The following is a 16095-nucleotide window of genomic DNA, read 5'->3' as shown; positions in this document are numbered from 1 at the left end:
CGGATGAAAAGTTGCCTCCAGAGGGCATGGCCCATCCTTCAGACTGATTCTGTTTTAAGTCAATTACTCTCCCCTACACCTAATATTACCATCAGACGGGCCAAAAATCTCAGACCATCTTGTACACAGCCATTACCATTATGAACCTAGGCCTACCTTCCTTGATAGCGGGCGTCCTAGGCGTGGTTGCACTCCTTGTGGTCGGTGCGTCGCCTGCCCCAGCGTGGCTCGCACTACGACATTCTTCAATTCAGCAGACGAGAACTTATGAGCTCAGAAAACATATTACATGCACGTCCCGATATGTAGTTTACTTTGCTTTATGTCCATGTAAATTGATCTACATTGGGATGACTTCTCGCCAATTGAAGGTGCGTATTCGTGAGCACGTGTTGGGGATCCAGGAGGCGGCCGATCATGATGATGTAACCACGCTTAGGACATTACCACAGCATTTCAAACAATTCCATGGGTGTGACAGCTCTTTGCTGATGATAAGGGGAATTGATATGATCACCCCGAATATTCGGGGGGGTGGCCTGAAACAAAAATTATCATGCTGTGAGACAAGATGGATCTGGGCATTGGACACCGTCTATCCAAAAGGGCTAAACGAAACAATCAGTTTTGTTCCATTCTTGTAGTGGAACTGGTCTTTCTCGTTTCTCAATGATTATTCATTTACACATGTTTGTCACTTTCTATGGTTTTAATATTATTTTATTCTTCTTACCCAGTACCCACCACCTTTTGTTGTTTTTCCACTGGTAGTTTTCCTGGATGATGGGAATTCTGGACATATGAATTTTTCTCTTCCATCTGGCATTTTAAGACTACAAGAAATCGGATGCTGATGAATCATCATATATTCACCTGTTGGGAATAATATAGCCTATTACTATTTCATATGGACTTATTTTAGTATTAAATATGTTATATTATATTTCTTATTTTGATGTTTTCTTTTTCTTGTCAGTGTCCGTTGGTAATTTCTTATCATTGATGTTCTATTATGCATATCAATTGTTTCGAATGCTTATATGTCCCACCCCTGTAGTTCAGCTTATACTATATTGACTAAATTGTTTTGTGCCATTTCTTATGATCACCATGATGATATTTGTATTCTTTTTATTGCCTTGTCTTGCTGCATATACTTACCAGATTTGCTTTTTTCATCTGATTTATGATCGCCGCGCAGCTGCCATATTATCCTTTCTCTACATTGCGGCACTGCATCTAGCTTGTACGCATGCGTGCTACAGGCCCTTGTACGCTTGTCGGCTTCCGGCGTCTCAGTTGCCATGGGGTTCTCATGCCGTGCGCGTGACGCCGGCGCCGACTTGTGTCTTAGGCCACCGTAGCTACGCACGCGTCACATTAAGCAGGCGGCGTGTCGCTAGGATGTGATGTAGATACATCACATGATCTATATATTACGTACGCGGGCAGCAAACATAGGCTTGATTTGTTGATCTATCATGATTGGTGCAGAATGATCATGTGACCACATGGTAACTTATTATTGGTGGTTGGTCTCTTTTTATACTTACCCCGTTCCCCTTTCACATTACCCCTTGAAAAAGGCCATCACGCCGAAACGCACGTCGGGGCGGGTGCACGCTGTGGTGGGATTGATTCCTGCGTGGTCCAGGTAAATTGTATATTATAGGTTTTACAACTATTCAGGAAATGTTAGTATAGTTACCTGTGACGTCAGCGTAGAGGATCATATTGTCTGCATATACTTCGAGCATGAATTACTTTGTATTCCTCTGCATATTCAATGCCATTTTCATGGCGTGCACCCTTGCGTTTCCAAACATCTGTGAAACGGTATGAGCCTTGCTTCCCCGATGTCTCCTATCCTGACAATTTTCTAAATAAAGTCTTTTTATATTTATTAATATAACAAATTCTCTTGGGTGTGTTTTTGATCGCGTGTTTGCTGAGGTATTTTGGACAATGTGTCAGAAGATTTCTCGTATTTTTGGATATTGGTATATTAAAGGCCAGGATTGCTCTATGCATGATCCTAAACTATGCGTCCCTCCAAACCTCACTGAAAATGCTCTTCTGTACTACCTTCCACACTACTAGGATTTTTCCCCCAATTTCCTCTCCCTCTATTTGCCTATCATATGACCTCAATACAGTAGTGTTGAAAATAATAGCAGTGTGTTCAAAAACATGAGTTAATCACAAAATCTTCATACTAGTTTTGATTTCCAGCATTGGGAACATTGCACACTGTTTTCTAATTCAAAACATGAAGAGAAATGTATATAATTTTTAACTACTTAACAGAAAATAACAAAAATGAACATTGCGAAAGATCGCTCATGTGATCTTAATATACTTGTTCTTTCTGGTCTCTCACTAGTATAATACCTAAGGGCGATACTCACCATTGTTTAGGTCACCATTGATGATATAAACACTCTAATAATATGTGAACAAACATAGATATAATATAACAGTAGGAAATGTTACTTGTTCCTCACCAATATGGCGCCCAGTGGCGACATCTGTCATCATTCACGTCCCTTCCGGTGACATACACATGCCGGCATCATGTGACTGGACAAAACCTGAAGACTCAGCGCCCTTTCATAAGCATGGCTGTGCTTCTTCCTCAGCGCGGTTTGCTCTCTCTGCACAGGACTATATTGGTGAATGGCTGTTTGATTCCTCCTGTTTACCAAGCATTGAGCTTTGGTTTGGACAGATTCGACCTGGGCTGTGTGACTCTTAGCAATCATTATTATTCTTTCAGCTTTTACAGCAACTATTACCTGCATTGACCCACTATCTGGTAAAGTTTTGTTCTCACCGTATTTAATTATTTTGACTCTATATGCCCTTCTTTAGTATTGGCTATATCCTCTACGTATTTACAATGTTGACGATCGATCTGGAGTTGCACTCATAATCTATTTTGCCTGCTACTTTCTGCTATGTACTATATAATTATCTCCTAGGTTCTCCAATTTTTCTACCTCTATAGTATATCGCATATGAGATTAGTTTATATGTATTATGAACTATTGTATGCACCCTTATAACTATATATATATATATTATAATTTTATAGGGCGAAACGTCAATTACATAAGTGGATTATTTTTTTATGTGCAATAAATTTATATTGGCTCAGTGGTTAGCACTGCAGCCTTGCAGCGCTGGAGTCCTGGGTTCAAACCCCACCAAGGACTACATCTGCAAAGAGTTTGTATGTTCTCTCCGTGTTTGCGTGGGTTTCCTCCGGGCACTCCGGTTTCCTCCCACATTCCAAAGACATTCTGATAGGGAATTTAGATTGTGAGCCCCATTGGGGACAGCGATGACAATGTGTGCAAAACTGTAAAGCGCTGCGGAATATGTTAGCGCTATATAAAAAATAAATAAAAATAAAATTTATGATTTCAGCATCTCTTGCTGGAGTGCCAAATTCCCTTTTTTCTATTTATGGAGTGGAACCCTATTTGAGCACCCTACAAGAGTGCCACACAGCCTTCTAGCACTCATTTCTATCTTTTTCTGACAATTGTAGAATTTTCTAAATTTACTTTTATTGAAGGAGAAGCCTGAAAATCTAACAAAAATTTGTAAGAGATCTAATACTTCTGACAAATCTCTCCTCTTATCCCTTCAAATTCTCTCTGTTGTTCCAAGTAGTGTGCCAAGGGTTCAAGTGTTAAATCAAATATAAACGTTCACAAAGGACACTCCTAGAGGTTCAGAGGTTTTAATTTTTACTGTCGGATTTATATACAAGACTCTTACAAAGTTTCTGAAATTACTTGTCATACCTACTTTGTCTAGTACCTGTCTTATCTAGTTCCACTTTACCTTATCAAACTCCTTCTCTGCATCTAATGCAACTATCACTCTTATTCTCTCCACTTTTTATTACATCTAAGGGTAAGTTCACACAGCAAAACCTGATCATCTTGGCAGGAAAGAAGCTGCACCAAAAACGCAGGTTTAGGTGCGTTTTTTTCACAAAAAATGGGCGTGCGCTATGCGATGTGCCGTCATTGAGTGACGGACCAGAGACACGGGCTGTAGCGTTTCTGGGTCCGTCACTGCTAGCGCAGATGGAGCTAGCAGATGCTCCATCTGCGCTAGTGCTGTGCCAAAGTCGGCACTTGCGTTAGCGCAGTCCGTCAGCTTATGAGTTGAATGGACTGCACTAAAGCAATGTGAACCTAGCCTAATTGCTACCAATTCCTTGAGCAGCATGTCCATGCTCAACTTTCCTCCCACCTCTCATCTAACTCTCTCCTTGACAACCTCCAATCTGGCTTCTGCCCCCACCACTCCACTGAAACTGCCCTGACTAAAATTACTAATGACTTACAGCCAAAGCTAATAGACCGCTCTCCATCATCCTCCTCCTCCTCGAACTGTCCTCTGCCTTTGACACAGTCGACCACTGCCTACTGCTACAGATTCTTCCCTTGACATCCAAGACCTTGCCCTGTCCTGGATCGCCTCTTACCTTTCTGACCGCACATTTAGCATTTCCCACTCCCACACTACCTCCTCATCCCGCTCGCTCTCTGTTGAAGTCCCACAAGGCTCTGTCCTGGGGCCCCTACTTTTTTCCCATCTATACCCTTGGCCTAGGACAACTCATAAAGTCCCATGACTTCCAGTACCACCTGTATGCGGGCGACACTCAGATCTACCTCTCTGGCCCAGATGTCACCTCTCTGCTGTCCAGAATGCTGGAGTGTCTATCAGCCATATCCACCTTCACCTCTCGCTTCGTAAAACTCAATGTAGACAAAACTCAACTCATCATCTTTCCTCCATCTCATTTTTCTTCCCTACCCGATCTATCTATTATGGTAAACGTCATCACTCTCTCTTCCGCACCTGAAATCCACTGCCTCAGGGTAACTCTCAACTCTGCCCTGTCCTTCAAACCACACATCCAAACTCTTGCCACCTCCTGTCGCCTCCAACTCATAAATATTTCCAGAATCCGTCCCTTCCTCAGCCCTCAATCTACTAAAATTCTTGTGCATGCTTTCATCATCTCCTGCCTCGATTACTGCAACACCCTCCTCTGTGGCCCCCCCGCCAACTCTCTTGCACCACTCCAGTCTGTCCTCAACTTTACTACCCAACTAATCCACCTCTCTCCTAGCTACTCCCCTGTTTCTCTCCTCTGAAAATCCCTCCACTGGCTCCCAATTCCCCAAAGAATTCAGTTCAAACTACTAACACTGAGCTACAAAGCCATCCACAACCTGTCCCCTCCCTATATCTCTTAACTAATCTCCCAATATCTTCCCTCACGTAATCTTTGATCCTCCCAAGACCTCCTACTCTCCTCCACACTTATTTGATCCTCACACAACTGCCTCCAAGATTTATCCCAAATATCCCCCATCCTCTGGAATTCCACGCCTCAGCAAGTCCGATTATCCACCACCCTGGGGTCAATCAGACAGAACCTCAAAACCCATCTCTTCAGGATAGCTTACAGCCTACAATAACCATTCTGCCACCTCACCACCACCCGAGCTGCCGCCTCACCACCACCAGAGCTGCTCTCTTCCCCATTATCCCATAGAATGTAAGTCCGCAAGGACAGGGTCCTCTCCCCTCTGTACCAGTCTGTCATTGTAAATTTGTTTACTGTAAACAATATCTATAATTTTGTATGTAACTGCTGCGCCCCAGAGTCCTGGTCGTTGCAGTAATGTTATTCTTCCACCAGGGGGAGTGATGTTACGTCTGAAGGCACTAAAGGAGATCACTTTACCAGGTATCACAAACCATACACCACACTTCAAACTCCAGACCACCAGGGGGAGCTACGCTCCTATCTATTAAGGCACTCCTCACAATTAGGTAAAACTGGTGGTTTGGATAGGAAGTTGGGCAGAAGCTGACTGGACTTGATCCAGGAAGAACCCTGTCAGGCAGACAGGGGAAGGAGCAACATCACAGAGCTGCAGACAGGTCCCTGACAGTGGTGGGATCCTGTCAGAGGCCTAGACAGAGGATCACGGAGCTGCGCCTGCCCCACGTGCGGCAGCATCCTAAGGAAGGACACTAAAGAGAATTGTATTGTAGAGGGTGATAAACGAAGTCATAGCACAAGGAGAGGAAAACCAGAAAGAGTTCTGCCCTGCAAAAGGCTGCCTCCTTCTGAGGCGCAGAAGCCGGTGGCCGGAACACCAAGGAAGCAATCGTCTCCAAGCCTTGCTTCAGAGACCGGCAGGACAGTTAATTCCACGTTAGCTGCCCGACCTTACACCCAGGAGGCACGGTGGCAACTTGTGGGGGCTGGGGCGTCGTAGGGTCCCTGTAAAAAGCCTCAGGCCATCAGTCATACGGGTTTGTCCTATCCATACCATCTGGGGGACAGAGAGAAAGAGAAATAACATCTAGAACACCAACATCAGTTGTGAGGACCTCACCAAGAAGCTCAGCAGGGAGGTACTACAACACACAGGCGCTAGAGGAAGGCTACTGATTTCCACCTGGATAAGGGGACTCTGGATTTGCCTTCAGACTGGCCGGACACTGCCTACCCTGTGGTCTGTACCCTGGACTGTGGATGCTGAAGCCTTCAGTAAAAGGTAAAGAGACTGCAACCTTGTGTCCTCGTTATTCACTGCGCCTTACATCATCCACCATTCACCATCTACACTCTGGGAAGCCCTGGGGATACACTTCACCTGTGGGAAGGTATACCATCTAGCTGCCATCACATCACCCCAGCAGACCCCTAAGCAGCTTTGGTCACCCTGACCGAATACCACAGGTGGCGTCATGAACATTATTATCTCATAAGAACTCTCCTTTTTATTGGATGCCCCTCAAAGGGCCACGGGCCGGGTTGGGCCACCGTGACATTCCCATCAAGAACCGAAGGACCCGGTACCGAGTACCCCATTGCCCTTACGTGGGGGCGCTCCATAACCCCTTCTCATGTATAGCACCATGGAATTAATGGCGCTATATAAATAATAATGTCCGTCGAACATTTGTGACCGCAATTTTACCTTTCAGAAAGCCCACCTGAGCTGATGACACTAGAGCTAGGAGTATCCCTGCCAACCTGTTTGCCATAAGTTTGGAAATTATTTTAATATACTGGTTCATCAGAGAGATAGGTCTATAGGAAGCTGGATCCTATGCGCTTTTCCCATCTTTTGGTATCAAGCTTTTATGAGCCATATTGGTTCCCCCAACAAGTCTTCACCTTGTAAGTATCTCATTATACCATTTAGTTAGAATAGGAGCTACTTGTTGGGTCATGACTTTAAAGAAATCCCCTGTGAACCCATCAGGACAGTGAGCTTTTCCTTCTGGTAGACCACCAATAGAGCTCTTCACCTCTTCCTCCGTAACAAGGACACTTAGCACAATCAAATATGTTTCTGTGAAATTAGGCATTGTAAGTTTACTCAAAAAATCTCTGCTTCTGTCATCCCCCTGTGACTCATCTTAGTATAAGTTTCCATAAAAATCCCTCAGGATTGAGCTTATCTCTTTGGGATTATCTTTGGGATAATCCACTACTAGACCCTCTTTATTCTTAAGTTTTATTATATTTTTTTCCCCTTTCTTCCTTTTGCCAAATTTGCTAGTAGCCTGCCCAATTTATCCCCAAACCTCCTCAACTCAATGTCCATTTGTGTCTTCCTAAACATTCCTTCTTTTCTGCTCATTCTTTAACAATTTTTTGGGCCTCCTTCCAGTTTTCTCTGGCCTTTTCAGTTTTTTTTTGTCATCCGTAGACTACAAATTTTTCTCTGTTTATTGCTAAACTCTTCATATTTGATGGACTTTTTTTTAGTGTATACAAATAAGATACTAATTTCTCTCTCAAAACTATCTTTCCTACCTAAGTTGGCATCTTGAAATTATGTGAATGTGAATGAATATGTGAAATTATTTTTCTTCCCACCATTGTTACAATATCACTTTAACCCCTTTCTGCCATCGGACGTATTATTCCATCCATGTGACCTGGGACCTAATTCCCATGGATGGACTAGTACGTCCCATGCAATCAGCTGCGCTCATGGGGGAGCGCAGCTGATCACAGCCGGGTGTCAGATGATTATCCGAGGTGACACCCAGTACTAAAGTGCCAGGAGCGGTCACGGACCACTCCTGGCATTTTAAACCCTGGAACACTGCGATCAAACATGACTACAGCATTCCGGAGCTGGCAGAGGGGCTGTCAGACCCTCTGCCCTTGGATCGGAGATCCCACAGCATGATGCTGGGTCCCGATTGCTGCCATGGAGACCCGATGTCGTCATGACGACATCCAGGTCTCTACTGCTGAGAGACTTCCGGTCATGTGCAGTGATGACCAGGAAGTCTCTCTGGTCAGTGTGCAACTCCGTGCAGTGCTGAAAGCTTCTATAGCATGCAGCTCTGCATGTTATAGAAGCGATCAGCCTGCACAAAATGAGTGTCTCATAGTGAGACACAGTGTAAACTAAGAAATAAATAAAAAATGTAAATAATTGCAAAAATTTTAAATCAGTATTTATTCAATCACTAAATATTTAAATTAAAAAAATCTACACAATAAATGTACGCATTTAGTATTGCCTCATCCGTAACGACCCGACCTAGAAAACTGTCCCACTAGTTAACCCCTTTAGTGAACGCCATAAAAAAAAGTTTAAAAAAAATGCTTTATCATCATACCGCCGAACAAAAAGTGTAATAACACACTATCAAAGAGACGGATATAAATAAACGTGGTACCGCTGAAAACATCATCTTGTCCCACAAAAAACAATCCCCCATACAGCATCATCAGCGGAAAAATTAAAAAGTTATAGCTGTCAGAATAAAGTGATGCAAAAATAATTATTTTTTATGTAAAAGTTTTTATTGTATAAAAACGGCAAAACATAAACCTGAAGAATGCTCTATCAATGGCGGAATCACATAATATTAAAAAGAAATCCAAAAGGATGGTCAGCAACATGAATTCTCGCTCGTGTTCCAGGGATGCTTTCTTTTCGTAAGCTTGAACATTCTGGTAGACATTCGAGCAGCTTCTTGGGTAGAAAGATCTTTAGACGACTGCCGCTGCGATTTCCATGATCATCTTCCGGCTTGTCTTCGGCAGCCATTTCCCCTCCGCGCGCCACATCCTCTCCTCCGCGTCCAAAACTCACTCCGCTTTAATGTGCACACACAATAATTACAAGCAAACAGGTCACAGGTGAGGATGTTACTTTTAGTAGCCATTCAAACCCATTTGTGTCCACTTCTGCGCATGTTATCAGGCCAAAATCACCAGGGTATGTAAACATTTGATCAGGGTTATTTCGTTGTTTTGGGTTGTCATTATGATTTAAAGAGAGAAAACACAGTAGTTTGACAATAAATGGCTTCACCCAACCCCTAACCATGAGTGGAGAAAAAGCTTTGGTGTTATCATTCATATTCTCTGAAAAAAAAGGCCAAGAAAGCAAAAATTCTGTCGGGGTTTGTAAACTTTTGAGCACAACTGTAGTATCCAATTGCTCAAAAGAAAAAAAAAAAAGGTTTTTGGTCCGAATTAGGTGCATAGACATTAATTACACTCTTCCCCTTCATTCCCTTCTAATTTAACATTATGTATCACTCTTCTATATCACGCTCTACCTGTTTGACTTTGTGTGGAAACTTTTTGTGCAATAATATTAACGCTCCTGATTTTCTCCCCTCTCCTTCAGATCCGTAAACCTCCCCACCCACAATTTTTTAATTTTGAAAATGTCTTCATTTCTCCAATGTGTTTCCTGTATTACGGCAATATCTGCTTTCCACTTCTTTAAATGCCTTAAGACCAGCATTCTTCTTGTTGGGGCTCCGAGCTGGGTTACATATTACACAGCTGCACCAAATGTTTCCGATTTAATTCCGTCCTACATTGTACTCCGGCATGTCTACCCCTATAGCAAACACCCCCTTGCCCAATAACAACAAAAATAACAACAACCTAATCTTTTCTCTCCACTTTGTTTCTTGTGGCCATTTGACTTGTTGAATGTAAAATTTGATGGAATCATTAGCGGACACGTCACGTTTGGAGAGCCCCTGATGTACCTAAACAGTAAAAACGCCCCACAAGTGACACCGTTTTGGAAAATGGACCCCTTATGGAAATTATTTAGATGTGTATTGAGCACCTTAAACCCACAGGTGCTTCACAAAAGTTTATAACGTTAAACCGTGAAAAAAGAAAAAATCACATTTTCCCACAAAAATAATTTTTAGCTGCAAATTTTGTATTTTCATGAGGGCAAAAGGAGAAAACAGACCCCAAAGTTTGTTACTCAATTTTTCCTGAGTTCAGCAATACCCCATATGTGGTTGAAAACTTACTGTTGAGGCACAGTGCAAAGCTCAGAAGGAAGAGCGCCATATTACAGTGCAGGTTTTGCTGCACTTGTTTGAGGGTGCCATATTACATTGACAGAGCCCCTGATGTGCCAGAAGAGTAGACCCCCCATAAGTGACCCCATTTTACCATTAAACATCTCAATTAATTCATCTAGGGGTGCAGTGATTATATTGACACCACAGGTGTGACACAAAGTTTTATACCATTGTGAAGAAGTGAAGAGAAAAAAATTTACACTTTTACCACCAAGATTGTGTGTTAGCCCCGAGTTTTACATTTTCACACTGGGAAATGGGTAAAAATTGCACCAGAATTTGTCCCACAATTTCTACTGAATGTAGAAATAAAATGGATTCAATGTGTAGCGGCGCTAATGTAAGTGCATCAGGTCAGCTGCAAGTATAGCCCTAGACCAATTAGGGAGATATTGAAAAAAGAGCACAATACTTGCCCTATAAAACCAAATGCATGGGTCAGACACCAAAATGATGTTGATTACCTGTTAGATGAGAGAAAGCTTTGTGATGTTTGACAATGAAGAGATTCAAATCAAGGTGTGTAGACTCAAACTAAAGTGAGAGGGGAAAGGGGTAATTAGTATAAATGCAACCTGTCAAGGTACTGTAAGATGTCTTGGGTGTATTGAAACCCTCTTATAAAATATGTATTTATAACCCAGAAAGTTTCCAAAGGGCAATATTGAGAGAGCTTAGTGATGTAATAAACCAAGATATGCTAGAAGCAATAAACATTCCTCCAGGTTATGAAGCATCCACCTACAGTGGATAAATCTATTGGCAGGACTTCTAAAATAAACGTTCGGTACCTGTATCAAAGGTGCGGGTGCGGGTTATTCCAAGACTGTCAGAGACACCTTGCCGGTAGCAGTGGAATAAAAGTACTTATACTTAGTTCTTTTCCTTAGGCGTCGGCTTGTACCTGAGTCCCAAAGCCTTCTAAGGCCTGTTTCACACGTCAGTGGCTCCGGTGCGTGAGGTGACAGTTTCCTCACGTACCGGAGACACTGACACACGTAGACACATTAAAATCAATGCTTCTGTGCAGATGTCATTGATTTTTTTGTGGACCGTGTGTCCGTGTGCCAAAGACGGAGACATGTCAGTGTTCGTGGGAGCGCACGGATCACACGGACCCATTAAAGTCAATGGGTGATTGTAAACACGTACCGCACACTTCCCCTGACGAAGCAGTCTTTGGATACCGTGACACGCGTTGGGTCCTTCCACCCAGCGGTCTAGCTCTCACCACCGGCTGCTTAGGCCTCGTTACTTGCCTGCGGGCCCATCTTGGGACACTCTTTCATCTAGCTTGGGCTCTGACTGAGTCAGGACCCTCAGCACTGTCACTTTTGTGAGTATTTGTTTACATCGCTGGCCACTTTATATTGTTTCTGGGGCCCTTCTTGATAGGATTCAGGTTTACATCTTCGTGGGCACAGGGTCCACTGTGTTCTCCCTTTCAGGGTAGTAGGTCCTTGGCTATTTACTTTCTTCCCTGACAGCTAGCAATAGTGTCTTTTTTTGATACTCAGCATTATATTACAATATATATATATTTTTTCTAGTATTGCATATTTGCATATGCCAGGTGGTTGTTTGTTATGATAGACATTTATATTTGTACCTTTATATAATGGCATGCATTACGAGCAGACCTAAGGGTGGATATGTGTATTTCTCATGTTTTTATACTGTTTTTAACATTGTTTATTAATAAAGCCGTTCCTTTTTTCATTATTTATTGGTGGTGTGCAGTTTTCATGGGTGGCTACTTTTCTTCTTGAGTTAGCTCACGTACCGCACACGGATGACGTCCGTGTGCTGTCCGTGTGCGTTTTCCAAATTTTAGGGTTAACATTTGAAGCAAATGTAGCAATTGCCAGACAAGTGTCTAGACATTGATTGGGACAAAGCTAAACTTAAGTCTAGACATCATTTTGGCCTCTGAGGTGAAGTTTTCAACTTATCAGAGTGCTGGCATCTTCAGACTCTGCTGACTGCCTAATATTATGCCCCCTCGTGTGGACACAGAGAAGCTAATTACTTTGGTGGAGCAACATCCGGAATTATGGGACACACGATGCGAAGGATACCGTGACAGGCTGGCGATTGAACGGGCTTGGTTTGCTGTAGCTGCGCAGCTGTACCCCAGACATGGTTGGTCCACATATTCACCCGCAAAGCAGGCAAAGTTTGGTAAGTTACCCCATAGGTGTTCCTTGTTGTATTAAACATAAATTTCAGAGAAACATATGACCAAAATTCATATTGTGCATTCTATATGTTAGGGTCCATGTCTTAACATCATAACCATTGGGCTTATGTGTTCTTAATATTTATATTTACATGGACCTTATCATATACACTTTACAAGATTCTTACTACTTTCCAGTATGTTCCCTGTGTTTGATTGATTATTTTCGCATGAAGCATGCTTGTTTAGAATTGTTAAAAAATGCAGTGTGTGTTTGTGTCAGCATTTTAGGTTTTGTGTGTATATTTTGTTTTTTAAAAGTGTTTTTGTCATGTTTGAAAATACTAAAGAAGACCTAGGTAACTGAAGGCCTAGTTGTCTGGCATGTTCACAACCTGCATTTTTGGCACACAATTCCCTGCTGTTCAAAAACCTGGTACATGAGATTTGGCAAAGTGAACTGTATTCAAGCATATCTCCATAGATGTCTAACATTATTTTCTCTTATGCTTTACAATGTTTTATGGGGTCAGATTTTGAAATTGACCGTTGGACTATATGCCAAAAGTCAAGCCCTTAAAGTCTCTCTTCCTTTTTTAGATGTTTAAATGTATGTGAAAATATAATGTTGAACATGTAAGGATCAACATGTGCTGACTGTTTTTGTCATAACAAAACCAGGATTTATTTAAAAATGTAGTGTTTGATTTTAACATGTCTTGCTGGCCACACCACAGTTTGTGTGTGTGACTGATTGAAAGCAAATGTTTCCACTTAATTAATGCCATCATCCACAATTATTCACACAAGGCAAGCCCTTACATGTCTAATGGCCAATGCAACTTGTGTTAATGTTTGTGTTGTTAGACACACACACAGTCATGCAGCCTATGTTTTGGGCAAGCGTTCATAACAGTACTCATGCTATTTAGATCTTACTTGTAAATATTACAACATGGTGCAAAAGGGTCACACAATTATTACTCAGAAATGTTTGTTTTAATTTTTTCTAAAATTAGTTTACAGCCAGGCATGATGATCACAAGCATAATACTTTGAAACTATAACATAGATGAACACATTGTGTTGTTTAAGGAATATGTTGTTATTTGTGGGAATGTGACTTGTTGTGTCTCTACTTTTCCTACAGTTGATTTGGTTCAACGGTGATGGCGCTCAGCCAGGGACCAATTTAGGCGGGAATTTAATCCCCTACCCTCCACAGCAGGTGCAACAAAAAGAGGAAATATGTTTACTACCGCAACTTAGCCTTTCTTCGCCCAATCATGGAGATAAATCAGTAAGTGTGACTGTGTATGATTGACCAAACATATTAAAATACCTTTTTTTTTTTTGTTTTAATTTGTATGATCACACAACAGGGATCCACAAGTGATACAAACATCCGAGCAGGGAAAACGTCCAGCCCAGCACGTGGTAGAAGCCCAAAGAGTTGATTAATCCATTTCCATGAAAAAGGCAAGAATTTGATGTATTAAAATCCAATAACCTTTATTGAAACAAATCCATAAAATAGTCGATACCAATAGTTGCTTAGGCATAGTATCACATATCAGCCCTCGCTGTACGCGTTTCAAACACAAACGTGTTCTTAGTCTGCAGCTGAACACTAAGAACACGTTTGTGTTTGAAACGCGAACAGCGAGGGCTGATGTGTGATACTATGCCTAAACAACTATTGGTATCGACTATTTTATGGATTTGTTTCAATAAAGGTTATTGGATTTTAATGCATCAAATTCTTGCCTTTTTCATGGAAATGGATTAATCAACTCTTTATATTCAAATAACTACACTGTATTTTAACACATTTACAAAGCTTCACCATGTTACAAAATTCTGGGACAGATTTTACCCATAGTTATTTTTCCCAAGTACATTTGTGCTTACAATAATCATCATATTTATATGTTTCATTACAAAATACAAACATGTTAAAAAATAATCCTAAAGTGTTTAAAAAATATATATTTAACAAAAGTTGTTTAAAATTTGGTTAGCATTGTGAACTAAACTGTTAATGTTATTTGCTAATACATCCTTGATTAACATCCTTGATGACTCGGATGTCTCGCCAACAGCCACATCACTGCCATGTACCTCGGCATCGGAGACCGAAGCCCCAGCAGACCCGACACCCACAACACAGCCTGATGAGCAGGTGTCTGATGCTGCTGAAACTTCCACTGATGCTGGTCCTGGAAGCACACAAACAGCTGCCCCAAGCACTTCACAAACAACAGCCCCAAGCACTTCACAAACAGCAGCCCCAAGCACTTCTCAAACAGCCCCAAGCACTTCACAAACAACAGCCCCAGCACCACAGGCAGCATCAACAGCAAATCTACCTATGTATCTAACACACACTCTCCGAGATAGGCGAACTAGGCGACAGGAACAGCCACGTATGCTGCCCGAGCTCATTGATGCTAGAGTTTTATCCATACTCAATTCCATGACACCAGAAACTGCTGTAGATAGGTTTTGTCGCTCACTGTCTCCTTGCCTTGGCAAAGTTCCTGATGGACGGCAGGAACGAGTACGTGCTGCAACCTTGACCCTCATTGCTGCAAGCCAAGAAGAGCAGGAACCCAACCAGGTGCTAGGGCCCATTGAACAATGGCGAGCTGCCCAACATCAAATAGATGCCATCTGCTACCAATATAACAAATGACCAAAATGTAGGTACCCAACAAACACAGGAAAGGCCTGCACCCTCGTCCATGCTTCCACCTCCTGCTGTAAGACCTCGTTATCCCCAAAGGTCTGCTCCAGTTTGGTTTCCTCCTGCCCATAGCTACACCCATGATTATGGACAAATGTCCGATCCTACCTCTGTGCCCCATTCACGTGGCAGTAGCCAGCAATACGGACAAATGTCCGATCCTACCTCTGTGGTGCCCCATTCACATGGCAGTAGCCAGCAATACGGACAAATGTCCGATCCTACCTCTGTGCCCCATTCACGTGGCAGTAGCCAGCAATACGGACAAATGTCCGATCCTACCTCTGTGCCTCTGTCCTGTGCCAGTAGCCAGCAATATTGGCAAATGTCTGATGAGACTTCTGTGCCTCATTCACGTGCCAGTAGCCATCAATATTGGCAAATGTCTGCTCCTACCTCTGTGCCTCATGCCCGTGCCACAACTCAGCAATATTGGCAAAGGTCTGTTCCAAGCCACACCTACAGCCAACATTCCGAATCCCTGTCCTCCAGCATGTCTGTGGGTGATAGTAGTGGTGCTCATTTTACAATTCCACAGCCCTACAATATGCCATCAAGGCAACAGACACCTATGGTCACACAATTTGTTCCGCCAAACCGTATGGCAAGAGGTGAGCCCTATAATAGTTCCCAATCATGTGTGAGCCAGATTGGCCAGTCACAACCTACTTTACTTGTGATGATGCCACATTTTTGAAAGAGACAGACCAAACGCAACCTTATACCCCATCTACATCAGGAACAGCAT

At 42.5% G+C, this 16095-nt stretch overlaps 1 long non-coding RNA gene across 1 annotated transcript; it reads left to right on the top strand.

Moving 5' to 3' along the window:
- The first annotated feature begins 12400 nt into the window (after positions 1 to 12400).
- LOC143769325 (uncharacterized) lies at positions 12401 to 15859 on the top strand. The gene is made up of 3 exons (XR_013214351.1): positions 12401 to 12603; positions 13752 to 13901; positions 14704 to 15859. It is a non-coding gene; the product is annotated as an uncharacterized LOC143769325 (long non-coding RNA).
- The last annotated feature ends 236 nt before the right edge of the window (positions 15860 to 16095 follow it).

The sequence above is a fragment of the Ranitomeya variabilis genome, chromosome 4, assembly GCF_051348905.1.
Source record: "Ranitomeya variabilis isolate aRanVar5 chromosome 4, aRanVar5.hap1, whole genome shotgun sequence".
NCBI lineage: Eukaryota > Metazoa > Chordata > Amphibia > Anura > Dendrobatidae > Ranitomeya > Ranitomeya variabilis.
The sequence above is the reverse complement of the archived record's forward strand: the minus strand, read 5'-3'. Positions and strand labels throughout refer to the sequence as shown.